The sequence below is a fragment of the Triticum urartu genome, chromosome 4, assembly GCF_003073215.2.
Source record: "Triticum urartu cultivar G1812 chromosome 4, Tu2.1, whole genome shotgun sequence".
NCBI classification, from domain to species: domain Eukaryota; kingdom Viridiplantae; phylum Streptophyta; class Magnoliopsida; order Poales; family Poaceae; genus Triticum; species Triticum urartu.
The window spans coordinates 120,898,617-120,911,312 of NC_053025.1; the positions used below are offsets into that span (position 1 = coordinate 120,898,617).

Below are 12,696 nucleotides of genomic sequence, written 5' to 3' on the forward strand. Positions count from 1 at the left end.
TTTGGTTACTATCAATTCTCTATGTTGTTCTTACCTTATACAACATGACCTTTTTTCAGAAAATGATACTTGGGGAATCTCATAAAGCTTCTAGATTGCAGCCATTGAACCGATCAACCGAAGGGCTTATGTAAGTTATTACTGTAAAATAAGTCTCAGTCCTGAGAAGAATTCACTTTGAACACATTTCTCTCAGACGGATAGAACAATCCTTGATAACCTATGCCAGTAAGGAAAAATTACTGTATTGAAAAGACCACTCATGCTCCTTCCTCTCACATTAAGTTCAGGCCTCTAACAATCACCGATCTTTGACTAATCATTCTGAAGTAATACAACTTTAACTTAAAACATGAAGAGCAATGGTGTTGTCGCTGCTGAACATGACATCTCCCACTGTTTTGTGTTTTTCCAGTCTACTTGTGCCCACTTCTTCCTCTAAATAGAAATTTGTCAGTGTGGCTCTCTGTATGTCTAATAGAATGCAGCCAATAACTACATGTGTCGGTAATTAATCATGATGTTACCTAAAAAAAGTAGTTAGTCCATTAAATCTCCACCGTGTGTGTCAAATTGCTGAACATGAAGCCTGTCCATCTGTACCTACAAAATAGCTAGAACATCGGTCAGTGAAATTTAAGGAAGATGGTGACGAGCTTCCTAGACTTGAGCTGCTGGGAGATCCCACAGCTAGAGCTCAACGACTCCAGCAAGTCACTATTCCGGAATGTGATTGCGTTCGAGCGGACGTACACGTACCTGAATACTATCTTTTATGATTCTGAATCTTCACAGGAGAGGATTAGTGACATACAAACAATTTGCCTTAATTCTTGAAGACAATGTTAATCGGATTCTCATGTTGAGGAACCATCTTCAGGTACATTTTCTTCACAATCTGCTTGATAGGCCTATATTGATAAAGTGTGACCATCAGCTACATTCACCTCAACATAACTGAGAAGAGAAATATTTTTATGACGGAGAAGAAAATAATGATTGATAGAAACCTATCCAACCATGAATAGCTCAGATTAGCTATTTATAATTTATATATACTACAGTCAAAAATCATAATTTGATCAAAACATAACTTCATCCAAGATTATGTCACAATGGATTGCTATAAGTCCACCAACGAATTTCGGATTTAGGACCAAACTTTCTGCCAGAAGTCAGCCACAATACTGTGCACCAATTTATGCCAACAATGTGTGTGTGTGTGTGTGTATACAACATTGATAGATTAATCTTAAGAAATAATCTACTGCTAGGTGTATGTAGTTTATACCCAGAAAGATATGAAACCTACAGGACACAGCAAATGCTGAAGAAAATGAAGAGTGATGAAATTCTAACAATTTGCAAACATCCGCAATAGGTCCTTAGTCAACATGAACTTAGTAATTCTACAATTAGAAAAATGCAGGATAGTCTGCTGCAGCCAGAATAGTAAAAGGAACTTGGATTATTCATGTAATGAATCTTCTAGAAATTGGCTGCAAGAGACACAATCACCAAACAACAGTTTAACAAGAATTATTTCTGTGCAAGTCTAAAGATATATTTAATGGCTCTTACACAGTTAACTTGGTCTTCTAGAAATTGGCTGCAAGAGACACAATCACCAAACAACAGTTTAACAAGAATTACTTCTGTGCAAGTCTAAAGATATATTTAATGGCTCTTACACAGTTAACTTGGTTGCACAGATAATTACATAGTAGACTATATATGTTGAAGAAACCATGAGCATCGAGATGGCATATAAATTCTTATGTTATGGCATCGCTGATCATCAGTGCTCATTAGGCTCTATACTTATCAAGTCAATGCACAGGAAGAAAAATCAAAAGCATAGCCATGCATTCGCACCATATTTTAGACCAGATGAAAAGAGGAAAGCATGCTTGTTACCTACATGAAATCTGATTTTGGCGGCACAGATGCGCATAGAGTGGTGGCCAATGTTGCTACAGCCGGGGATCAGGGAACTCACCCACCTCTGACTCTCGCATGGCAGCATGGGAAATTACCCTTTTCTTTCAACTAATCTCATCTGAAAACTTCTATGGTTCCATGAACCTCCTCATCTCCCTGCTTGAGGCCTTCTCCTCTCAGATCCAGACGAAACGCCAAGCGGAACAGACGGCCACCAGAGGAAACACAGTATCGCACGGATAGACAGGTCCATGTGGAGCTTGATCTAGAGCTTGACAGCGGTAGGGAATTGGAGTCCGGCAGGCAGCCTTGGTACGGTGATCTGCTCGACCAGGACGACACCGTCCGGCCGCACGGGCACACCTCCGTCCAGCCTTGGTAACTGTCCAACGTAGCGCACTGCTGCTCACCGAAGAGATGAGCCTGGAACCACCATGACCCTCCTCGTGTCCCCATTTGCCTCTTCACCAATCCAGGGGCTACCTCCTCCAATGCTCAAGATTTAGTTTATTAAGTACCAAAATCAAAAGATTGATCCTGCACGGATGAAGGCTTCAGAAGACCAACATGGTAGCGAGCATATTAGAACTGAATATAAAATTACAGCATGCACATGTTGCATTGATATGCATAATTAGAATTTTACAGGGCCAGAAAAATGACACTGTAGTTCACTGATGCGGTTAGAGGTTTGTGCATCCAACCATCCAAGTATAAATGTAGATCCTACCTCTAATATCAGTTTCACTCAGTCAGGAAAGTGTGCTGAATGTTATTCTTACCTCTCTAAATGAACAAGAAGTCCTTCTGTTCCTTGAAAGAGATCATCAATGGATGAGATAGATAAGCATATAAGGCCTCATGATTGCTCTTGCCTAAATGAGGCATAATATTAGAAAAATATATAACACCTCATTTGGCATCAGAGATTTATAAAGTACTTGATCAAGTAAGATCATAGAAAGCAACAGTTGAGCATGTACCTTGTCACGGATCTTCATACTCATAGGTGGAATGTGTGATATGAAGATTGTATGGTAGTTCCTGGTTGTTGATATATAATCTGCACTCCGATCAAGCATTGGAATGAACAGTTTTGAGCATAATCAAAGCACGTCATACAACTGTATGCCATTAGAACTCAGTTCCAAATTCATACAACTGAAAAAGAAGATAGATACTACTTCATATATCGTTTTGTCAAGCCAATATTGCCATGGTCATGAAGCACTGGATTCTACTCCCTCCGTTCAGAATTACTTGTCGCAGAAATGGATGTATCTAGATGTATTTTAGTTCTAGATACATCCATATCCGAGACAAGTAATTCCGAACGGAGGGAGTAGATAAGTGTAAATTTAGAGAGTGAGGCGATGCCCCCGTCTGCCTTCCGGAGCTCCCTGCCTTCGATCTCGTGCACGCCTCCCAGGACCGCGTTGGTATCGACCTCGCACCTCAATCTGGATGTCCTCCTCCATCTCAAGCACCTCTTCCCCGTGGATCCGGTTGTGGCCAATGTACAGACTAATTCCCAAACAAAACATTCATTAAGTAAGCATTGTCTCTTTTTCATCTATAGTTCAATTTTCAACCCGATAGAGTTTTGGAGCCCCCAAACCGAGCAGGCATACAGAATGAAGGAAATAAGCAAGTGAAGGAAGCAGACCTTGCCGTGCGGGTGGGCGGGGAGCCGCGTAAGGTGCCCCACGGCGCCAGCAGCAAGCACGGCCCACGCGCCATCCTCTATGCCGCAAGCAAAGCTCCCCGCCGCGGCCGCCGCATGGACGAGCGCGGCCGGTGACGCGCCGGGCTTGGCTAGCACCGCGACGACCACCGGCACGGCGCCCAGGCCCGCGTCCTCCCCCTCCCCGCATCCTCCTCCTCCCGGTCTGCCTCGGCCCGCGTCCTCCTCCTCCCCCTCCCCGCGTCCTCCTCCTCCTCCCGGTCCGCCCAGGCCCGCATCCTCCTCCTCCTCTTGGTCCGCCGACGCCGCCGGGGCCCCCGGTCGCCAACCTGGCCGCGAGCTCCTCCGGATCGACCGCCGCGTGGGGTGGGGCTCCTGGCGGCTGGGATCGGGAGGCGAGGGAGAGAGAGGAGAGCCCGTTCTCGCGTGGGTTTCTGATTTTTTTAACTTAAAAAGGACCATGGGTTGAATACCGTAAACTGTAGGGATTTATTTGCAAAATGGCTGAACAAAACGTTTTCTCACTTACGAAAGGACTGCGGGTTGAATACTAAAAAACTCAGGGACTTTTCTGCGAGACTGCCGCGACGTACGACCAGAAGCAATCGGTGGTTTATTAGTAGGTAGAGATATGAAAAACCAGTGTCTCTTCGTTTGAGAAGGGCTCTTGTTTTTGTCATAGAGAAGCTGATTCTGTGGGCTGTTTTTTATAATCTTATAACTAACAAAAAGGCTCGTGCATTGCAATTGATACAAAATTAATTTATCACTCAAACCACTTTTTGTAAGTAAGAATAATAACGGCAGCGAGCCGAGCGGCACACATGAGGAATGATGCAGGATCAGGGGAGGAAGATTCAAGGGATGGAAAAATCGCGAGGGGGTCAAAGCATTTTTTTTCTTTCTATTTAAGGATGACATTGTGGGTAATTTTTTTTAACTGTAGAGGCAATTTCAAGCAATGAATAAAAAATGAAGAAGCACCTCTTACTTTAAGAATAGAAGAATATTAGTGGAAATAATTACGTGATATGTTCATGTGCATGGTATTCAATTATCGGCCTGAAAATTGTTTGAATAGATCATTATGATGTAGCCACACATACAAATTGGAGCAGCCGTTGTTGTTAGGGCTAGATGGCCGCCTGCTGTCTCTTGCACGCGCTTCTGTTGAGCCTTTTCGCCGCTTGTTGAAGCACTGTGTTAAAATACGTTATCTAATCTTTTTCATCAGTTCGGATTTTAAGAAAAACTTGGCTAACACATCAGTTCAATATAGTATCAGAGCCACAAGGTCTCGGGGTCAAATCATGGTCAATGCACTATTTAATACTCCCTCCGTCCTAAAACAAGTGACTCGACTTTGTATTAATTTTATACTAAAGTTAGTACAAACTTGAGTTACTTATTTTGGGATGGAGGGAGTATAAAAATAGTTGCGATCTAATCCCGATCCCACGCCTAAGGTCTTTATGTATGTCCACAACCTAGACATGAGGAGGAGGGTGTTAAAATATGTTGCCTAGTCCTTTCCATCAATTCAGAATTTTGAGAAACTTGGCTAGCTCATCAGTTCAATACACTACTGCCAGCACAAAGATTCGATCAGGATTTTCCTTTTTCGTTTTTCAATCTCATTCGATCTCTTCCCTTTTCCAAGATTGCTCTTCTTTATCCAATCTCCTTCCATGATTTCACTATATAACTTGCCCTTATAGCCTTGTTCCGTCCATTAACTTGCCCTTCGTAGCCCTCATTTGATCCATTTTCTTTGAAGAAGTGATCCTTGTTTTGGCACGTGTTTTTTGTTCTTTCTCCGTTGTATTGACATAGATCTCCTTTTCCTTTAATTCCCTTCCTATCAATAGGTTGTTCATCGATTTTGGATTGTAGAGATGTAAGGGAGTGATGTACTACAATTTTATATATAAAAAAGGAATCCTACTTTCTACACGTGAGGATGATGTGGTTGAGTTGGTTGTTGCTTACGAAATTGGTTGGGGGATCAGGAGTTCCATCCCTGGAACTCTTGTACTTTTCCTGTTGAGGTGAAAAAATATCACTATGGCGTCGATGCCCCATAGCGGCACTGTGCCCCAAACACCTATAACAATAACAACGTGTAAGGCCCAAAAACCGCGCAAAAACAAATCATTACTTTTGGACGGAAGTAAACTTATAATATGGATGAATGAAGAAAAAACAGAAAAACACACCTTCTTTTATTATTAGGTATAGATACAGGTTTGATTCTCATCTTAGTGTTTTTCTTCAAAAAGAATTATTCCCGGTTACCTCAAGGCAAAATTTGAGGAAACACCGTCAAAATACAAAGTAACTCCCCTCTCAAAAAACACTAAATGAGATATTTACCGTAGAAAGTGGAAATCACGAAACATTAAATATTTTTATAAAAAATATTGTAACCAATTTTGATGTAGGGTAGAACCCCAATCGGCCGATCTTCCACGACAGGAGCGGATACCACGAAGAACACGAAGAACACGAGGAGGGAAACAAGGGAAAACACGGGGGAAACACGAGAGAAACACTAAACCAACAAGAAATAGTCACACATGTGCTAGATCCTCGAGTACATAAGAAATCACACGATCCACGGACAACTAAGGACGATACAAAGGTAGCCGGTCTTCTCCGTGAGGAGGTCTTGAATCCATAAGGGGATCTTCCCGTAACGGGGTCTTGAATCCAAAGGGATCTTCTCCGAAGAGGGGCCGCGGTCTCTCTCGTGGAGTGGATCCGATGTGGATGAGCAATGCTCTATCTCTAAATATGAGCTAAACCAATGCTAACTCTAAAACGTAGGTAGGAGAAGAGTATATATAGTCTAGGTGGGCAAAGGGGTACACGGGCCTCGACCCTTACACTGTGCGCAGACAGGGGAGGCCAGACGTCCGGGCATCGGGCCGGATGTCCGGGCGTTCGGGGAGGGCCGGATGTCCGGGCTGGTGTGGCTGGCCTTGTCGCTCTCGGGTTCAGGGGTGTCCGGATTTCCGGGATGGAGGCCGGATATCCGGGAGCTCGGGAAGGGCCGGATGTCCGGGCTGGCGGGGCCGGACGTCCAGGGCCTATAGGTGCTTGGTGGTTGAGCAGCTGTAGTGGACGACACTCCAGGGGCCGGATGTCCGGGGGCACGGTCGGATGTCCGGGGCCTGGGAGGTGTTCTTGTCTCCTTTCGTTGGTTCTCTTCATCTGTGGACTTGGGGACTTGTCCGTCTTCACGTGCATCTTCGGGAGGGTCCTCTTGGTACCTAATCATGCACAACATCTCGGACTTAGGTAGTAGCCATGTCTCGAGAGGATCATATGTAATATCACTAAGGAGAGAAGTCACCTCGGTCTCGAGAGCTCTAGCTCGTGCTCGTGTCATGGGTCCTCTTGGCACTTCGTGAGACGATGGTAGGTCCATAGGGATAACCGTAGGATGCTCCGCAACATCTCCCCTCCCTTGGAGAAGATCCGACCTTGGATCGAAATCCTCATCACCACGGTAGGGCGAGAGATCTTTGACATTGAATATGTCGATCACGGAGTACTTGTCGCTCGGGAGGTCGATCTTTTAGGCATTGTTGTTGTAGCGTTCAAGCACCTTGAAGGGTCCATCCGCTCGTGGTCGAAGTTTCGACTTGCGTTCGTTGGGGAAGCGGTCCTTGCGAAGGTGTAGCCACACAAGATCTCCAATGTTGAATATCATAGGTTGCTTGTTGATGTTGCGCTTGGTTGCAAGACGTTGTACTTGGCGCTCGATGGTGTGCCTTGTATCTTCATGCACCTTTTTGAGATGGGTCACTGATGTCTACTACACAACCTTCTTCTTATAGACGTTGTTGGGCCTCCAAGTGCAGAGGTTTGTAGGACAGTAGCAAATTTCACTCAAGTGGATGATCCTAAGGTTTATCAATCCGTGGGAGCCGTAGGATGAAGATGGTCTCTCTCAAACAACCCTGCAACCAAATAACAAAGAGTCTCTTGTGTCCCCAACAGACCCAATACAATGGTAAATTGTATAGGTGCACTAGTTCGGTAAAGAGATGGTGATACAAGTGCAATATGGATGGTAGATAAAGGAATTTGTAATCTGAAAATATAAAAACAGCAAGGTAACTAACGATAAAAGTGGGCACAAATGGTATTGCAATGCGTTGAAACAAGGCCTAGGGTTCATACTTTCACTAGTGCAAGTTCCCTCAATAATAATAACATAATTGGATCATATAACTATCCCTCAACATGCAACAAAGAGTCACTCCAAAGTCACTAATAGCGGAGAACAAACAAAGAGATTATTGTAGGGTACGAAACCTCCTCAAAGTTATTATTTCTAATCGATCTATTCAAGAGTCTGTAGTAAAATAACACGAAGCTATTCTTTCCGTTCAATCTATCATAAAGTTCGTACTAGAATAACACCTTAAGACACAAATCAACCAAAACCCAAATGTCACCTAGATACTCCAATGTCACCTCAAGTATGCGTGGGTATGATTATACGATATGCATCACACAATCTCAGATTCATCTATTCAACCAACACAAAGAACTTCAAAGAGTGCCCCGAAGATTCTACCGGAGAGTCAAAACGAAAACATGCGCTAACCCTTATGCATAAGTTCACGAGGTCACGAAACTCGCAAGTTGATCACCAAAACATACATCAAGTGGATCACGTGATATCCCATTGTCACCACAGATAAGCACATGCAATACATACATCAAGTGTTCTCAAATCCTTAAAGACTTAATCCGATAAGATAACTTCAAAGGGAAAACTCAATCCATTACAAGAGAGTAGAGGGGGAGAAATATCATAAGATCCAACTATAATAGCAAAGTTTGCGGTACATCAAGATCATGCCGACTCAAGAACACGAGAGAGAGAGAGAGATCAAACACATAGCTACTGGTACATACCCTCAGCCCCGAGGGAGAACTACTCCCTCCTTATCATGGAGAGCGCCGGGATGATGAAGATGGCCACCGGAGAGGGACTCTCCCCTCCGGCAGGGTGCCGGAACGGGTCTAGATTGGTTTTCGGTGGCTACAGAGACTTGCGGCGGCAGAACTCCCAATCTAGGTTATGTTCTAGAGGTTTCAGTATATATAAGAGGTTTTGGCGTCGAGAACGAGTCAGGGGATCTCCGGGCTGTCCATGAGGTAGGGAGGCGCGCCCCCACCCTCGTGGGCAGCCCGGGACTCTTCTGGCCCAACTCTTTTACTCCATGTCCTTCCTCTGGTCCAAAAATAAGTTCCGTGAAGTTTCAGGTCAATTGGACTCCGTTTGGTTTTCCTTTTGTGCGAAACTCAAAAACAAGGAAAAAACAGAAACTGGCACTGGGTTCTAGGTTAATAGGTTAGTCCTAAAAATCATATAAAATAGCATATAAATGCATATAAAACATCCAAGGTTGATAATATAATATCATGGAACAATAAAAAATTATAGATACGTTGGAGATATATCAAGCATCCACAAGCTTAATTCCTGCTCGTCCTCGAGTAGGTAAATGATAAAAACAGAATTTTTGATGTGGAATGCTACCTAACATATTTATCTATGTAATCCTCTTTATTGTGGCAATAACATTCAGATCCATAAGATTCAAGACAAAAGTTTAATATTGACATAAAAATAATAATACTTCAAGCATACTAACTAAGCAATCATGTCTTGTCAAAATAACATGGCCAAAGAAAGCTTGTCCCTACAAAATCATATAGTTTGGCTATGCTTCATTTTTGTCACACAAAAATGCTCTCATCATGCACAACCCGGATGACAAGCCAAGCAATTGTTTCATACTTTACTAATCTCAAACTTTTTTCAACTTTCACGCAATACATGAGCGTGAGACATGGACATGGCACTATGGGTGGAATAGAATATAATGATGGGGGTTGTGTGGAGAAGACAAAAAAAGGAGAAAGTCTCACATTGACGCGACTAATCAACGGGCTACGGAGATGCCCATCAATTGATGTCAATGCGAGGAGTAGGGATTGCCATGCAACGGATGCACTAGAGCTATAAATGTATGAAAGCTTAACAAAAGAAACTAAGTGGGTGTGCATCCAACTTGCTTGCTCACGAATACCTAGGGCATTTGAGGAAGCCCATTGTTGGAATATACAAGCCAAGTTCCACTAGTATATGAAAGTGACAAAACAAGAGACTCTATCATGAAGATCATGGTGCTACTTTGAAGCACAAGTGTGGAAAAAGGATAGTAGCATTGTCCCTTCTTATTTTATTTTATTTTATTTTTTGGCCTTTTTTGGCCTTTCCTTTTTTTATTTGGCCTTTTTTGGGACAACTTCTATTTTTTACAACTCAATGATTACAGCTCGATACTAGAACAAAGTATGACTCTATATGAATGCCTCCGGCGGTGTACCGGGATGGGCAATGAATCAAGAGTGACATCTATGAAATTATGCATGGTGGCTTTGCCACAAATACGATGTCAACTACATGATCATGCAAGGCAATATGACAATGATGATGTGTGTCATAATAAACGGAACGGTGGAAAGTTGCATGGCAATCGGAATGGCTATGGAAATGCCATAATAGGTAGGTATGGTGGCTGTTTTGAGGAAGATATAAGAAGGTTTATGTGTGATAGAGCGTATCATATCACGGGGTTTGGATGCACCGGCGAAGTTTGCACCAACTCTCAAGTTGAGAAAGGGCAATGCATGGTACCGAAGAGGCTAGCAATGATGGAAAGATGAGAGTGCATATAATCCATGGACTCAACATTAGTCATAAAGAACTCACATACTTATTGAAAAAAATCTACAAGTCATCAAAAACCAAGCATTATGCGCATGCTCCTAGGGGGATAGATTGGTAGGAAAAGACCATCGCTCGTCCCCGACCGCCACTCATAAGGAAGACAATCAAAGAACACCTCATGTTTCAAATTTGTTGCACAACGGTTACCATACGTGCATGCTACGGGACTTGCAATCTTCAACACAAGTATTTCTCAAATTCACAATTACTCAACTAGCACGACTAATATTACCAGCTTCATATCTCAAAACAATTATCAAGTATCAAACTTCTCATAGTATTCAATGCACTTTATATGAAAGTTTTTATTATACCCATCTTGGATGCCCGTCATATTAGGACTAGTTTCATAACCAAAGCAAATTACCATTCTGTTCTAAAAGACTCTCAAAATAATATAAGTGAAGCATGAGAGTTCATCTATTTCTTCAAAATAAAACCACCGCCGTGCTCTAAAAGGATATAAGTGAAGCACTAGAGCAAATGACAAACTACTCCGAAAGATATAAGTGAAGATCAATGATTAGTTGAATAATTATGCAAATATGTGAAGAATCTCTAATATTTAAAAATTTCAGATCTTGGGATATTATTCAAACAGAAAGCAAAACAAAATAAAACGACGCTCCAAGCAAAACACATATCATGTGGTGAATAAAAATATAGCTCCAAGTAAAGTTACCGATGAACGAAGACGAAAGAGGGGATGCCATCTGGGGCATCCCCAAGCTTAGGATCTTGGTTGTCCTTGAATATTACCTTGCGGTGCATTGGGCATCCCCAAGGTTAGGCTCTTGCCACTCCTTATTCCATAGTCCATCGAATCTTTTACCCAAAACTTAAAAACTTCACAACAGAAAACTCGTAAGCTCCGTTTGTATAAGAAAATAAATCACCACTTAGGTACTGTTGTGAACTCATTCTAAATTCATATTGGTGTAATATCTAATTTATTCCAACTTATCTAGGGTTCGTACCCTCCGATACTACTCATAGATTCATCAAAATAAGCAAACAACACATAGAAAACAAAATCTGTCAAAAAAACAGAGCAGTCTGTAGTAATATATATCAAACGTATACTTCTGTAACCCCAAAAATTCTGAAATAAATTTGTGGACCTGAGAAATTTGTCTATTAATCATATTCAAAAAGAATCAACCTAATCGCACTCTCCAGTAAAAAATGGCAGCTAATCTCATGAGCGCTAAAGTTTCTTTTTTTACAGCAAGATCACAAAGACTTCACCCAAGTCTTTCCAAAGGTTCTATTTGGCACGAACACTAATTAAAACATAAAACCACATCTAAATAGAGGCTTGATGAATTATTTATTACTAAACAGGAACAAAAAGTAAGGAACAACAATAAAAATTGGGTTGCCTCCCAACAAGCGCTAACGTTTAACGCCCCTAGCTAGGCATGATGATTTCAATGATGCTCACATAAAAGATAAGAATTATAACATAAAGAGAGCATCATGAAGAATATGACTAGCACATTTAAGTCTAACCCACTTCCTATGCATAGGGATTTTGTGAGCAACTTGTGGGAACAATAATCAACTTGCATAGGGAGGTAAAACAAGCAAATCTTCAAGATTTTCAACACATAAAGATGAAACTTGATATTTTTGCAATTCCTATAAGCATATGTTCCTCCCTCATAATAATTACATGTAGGATCATAAGCAAATTCAACAATATAGCTATCACAAAACATATTCTTAACACGATCCACATGTATGCAAAGTTGACACTCTTCCAAAATAATGGGATTAACATTAACTAAAGTCATGACCTCTTCAAACCCACTTTCATAATTGTCAGAATAAAATTCAACACCCTCCAAAATAGTGGGATCATTACTTCCTAAAGTTGACACTCCTACAAACCCACTTCCATCAATATAATCATCATAAATAGGAGGCATGCTATTATCAAAATAAATTCTCTCATCAAAACTTGGGGGACAAAAAATATCATCTTCATCAAACATAGCATCCCCAAGCTTGGGAAAAACATTAATTGTAGCAAATAAATTCTCAAACATGTCATTTTCATCTAACATAGCACCCCCAAGCTTGGGCCTTTTCATATCATAAGCATAATCACTCTCATCAATAATAGTATGGATAGCACCAATATTATAGCAACTAATATCATCACAATGAGTAGTAGGAGCAACATCATTTGAGAGGGGTGCCTTTTACCTTTGCTTCTCTGTCTTCTCTTTTTCTTCTCCACATCATGTGG

At 41.7% G+C, this 12,696-nt stretch overlaps 1 long non-coding RNA gene across 4 annotated transcripts; it reads right to left on the reverse strand.

The window, feature by feature from the left end:
- Nucleotides 1–104: 104 nt before the first annotated feature.
- Nucleotides 105–3,864, reverse strand: LOC125551008. 4 transcript variants are annotated; one of them, XR_007302156.1, is made up of 7 exons: nucleotides 3,608–3,864; nucleotides 2,925–3,004; nucleotides 2,724–2,816; nucleotides 1,922–2,478; nucleotides 760–911; nucleotides 528–603; nucleotides 105–438 (listed from the first exon to the last, which is right to left on the reverse strand). It is a non-coding gene; the product is annotated as an uncharacterized LOC125551008 (long non-coding RNA). The 4 variants fall into 4 exon arrangements; XR_007302154.1 differs by having other exon boundaries at nucleotides 2,925–3,465; XR_007302153.1 differs by having other exon boundaries at nucleotides 2,925–3,864.
- Nucleotides 3,865–12,696: the final 8,832 nt, after the last annotated feature.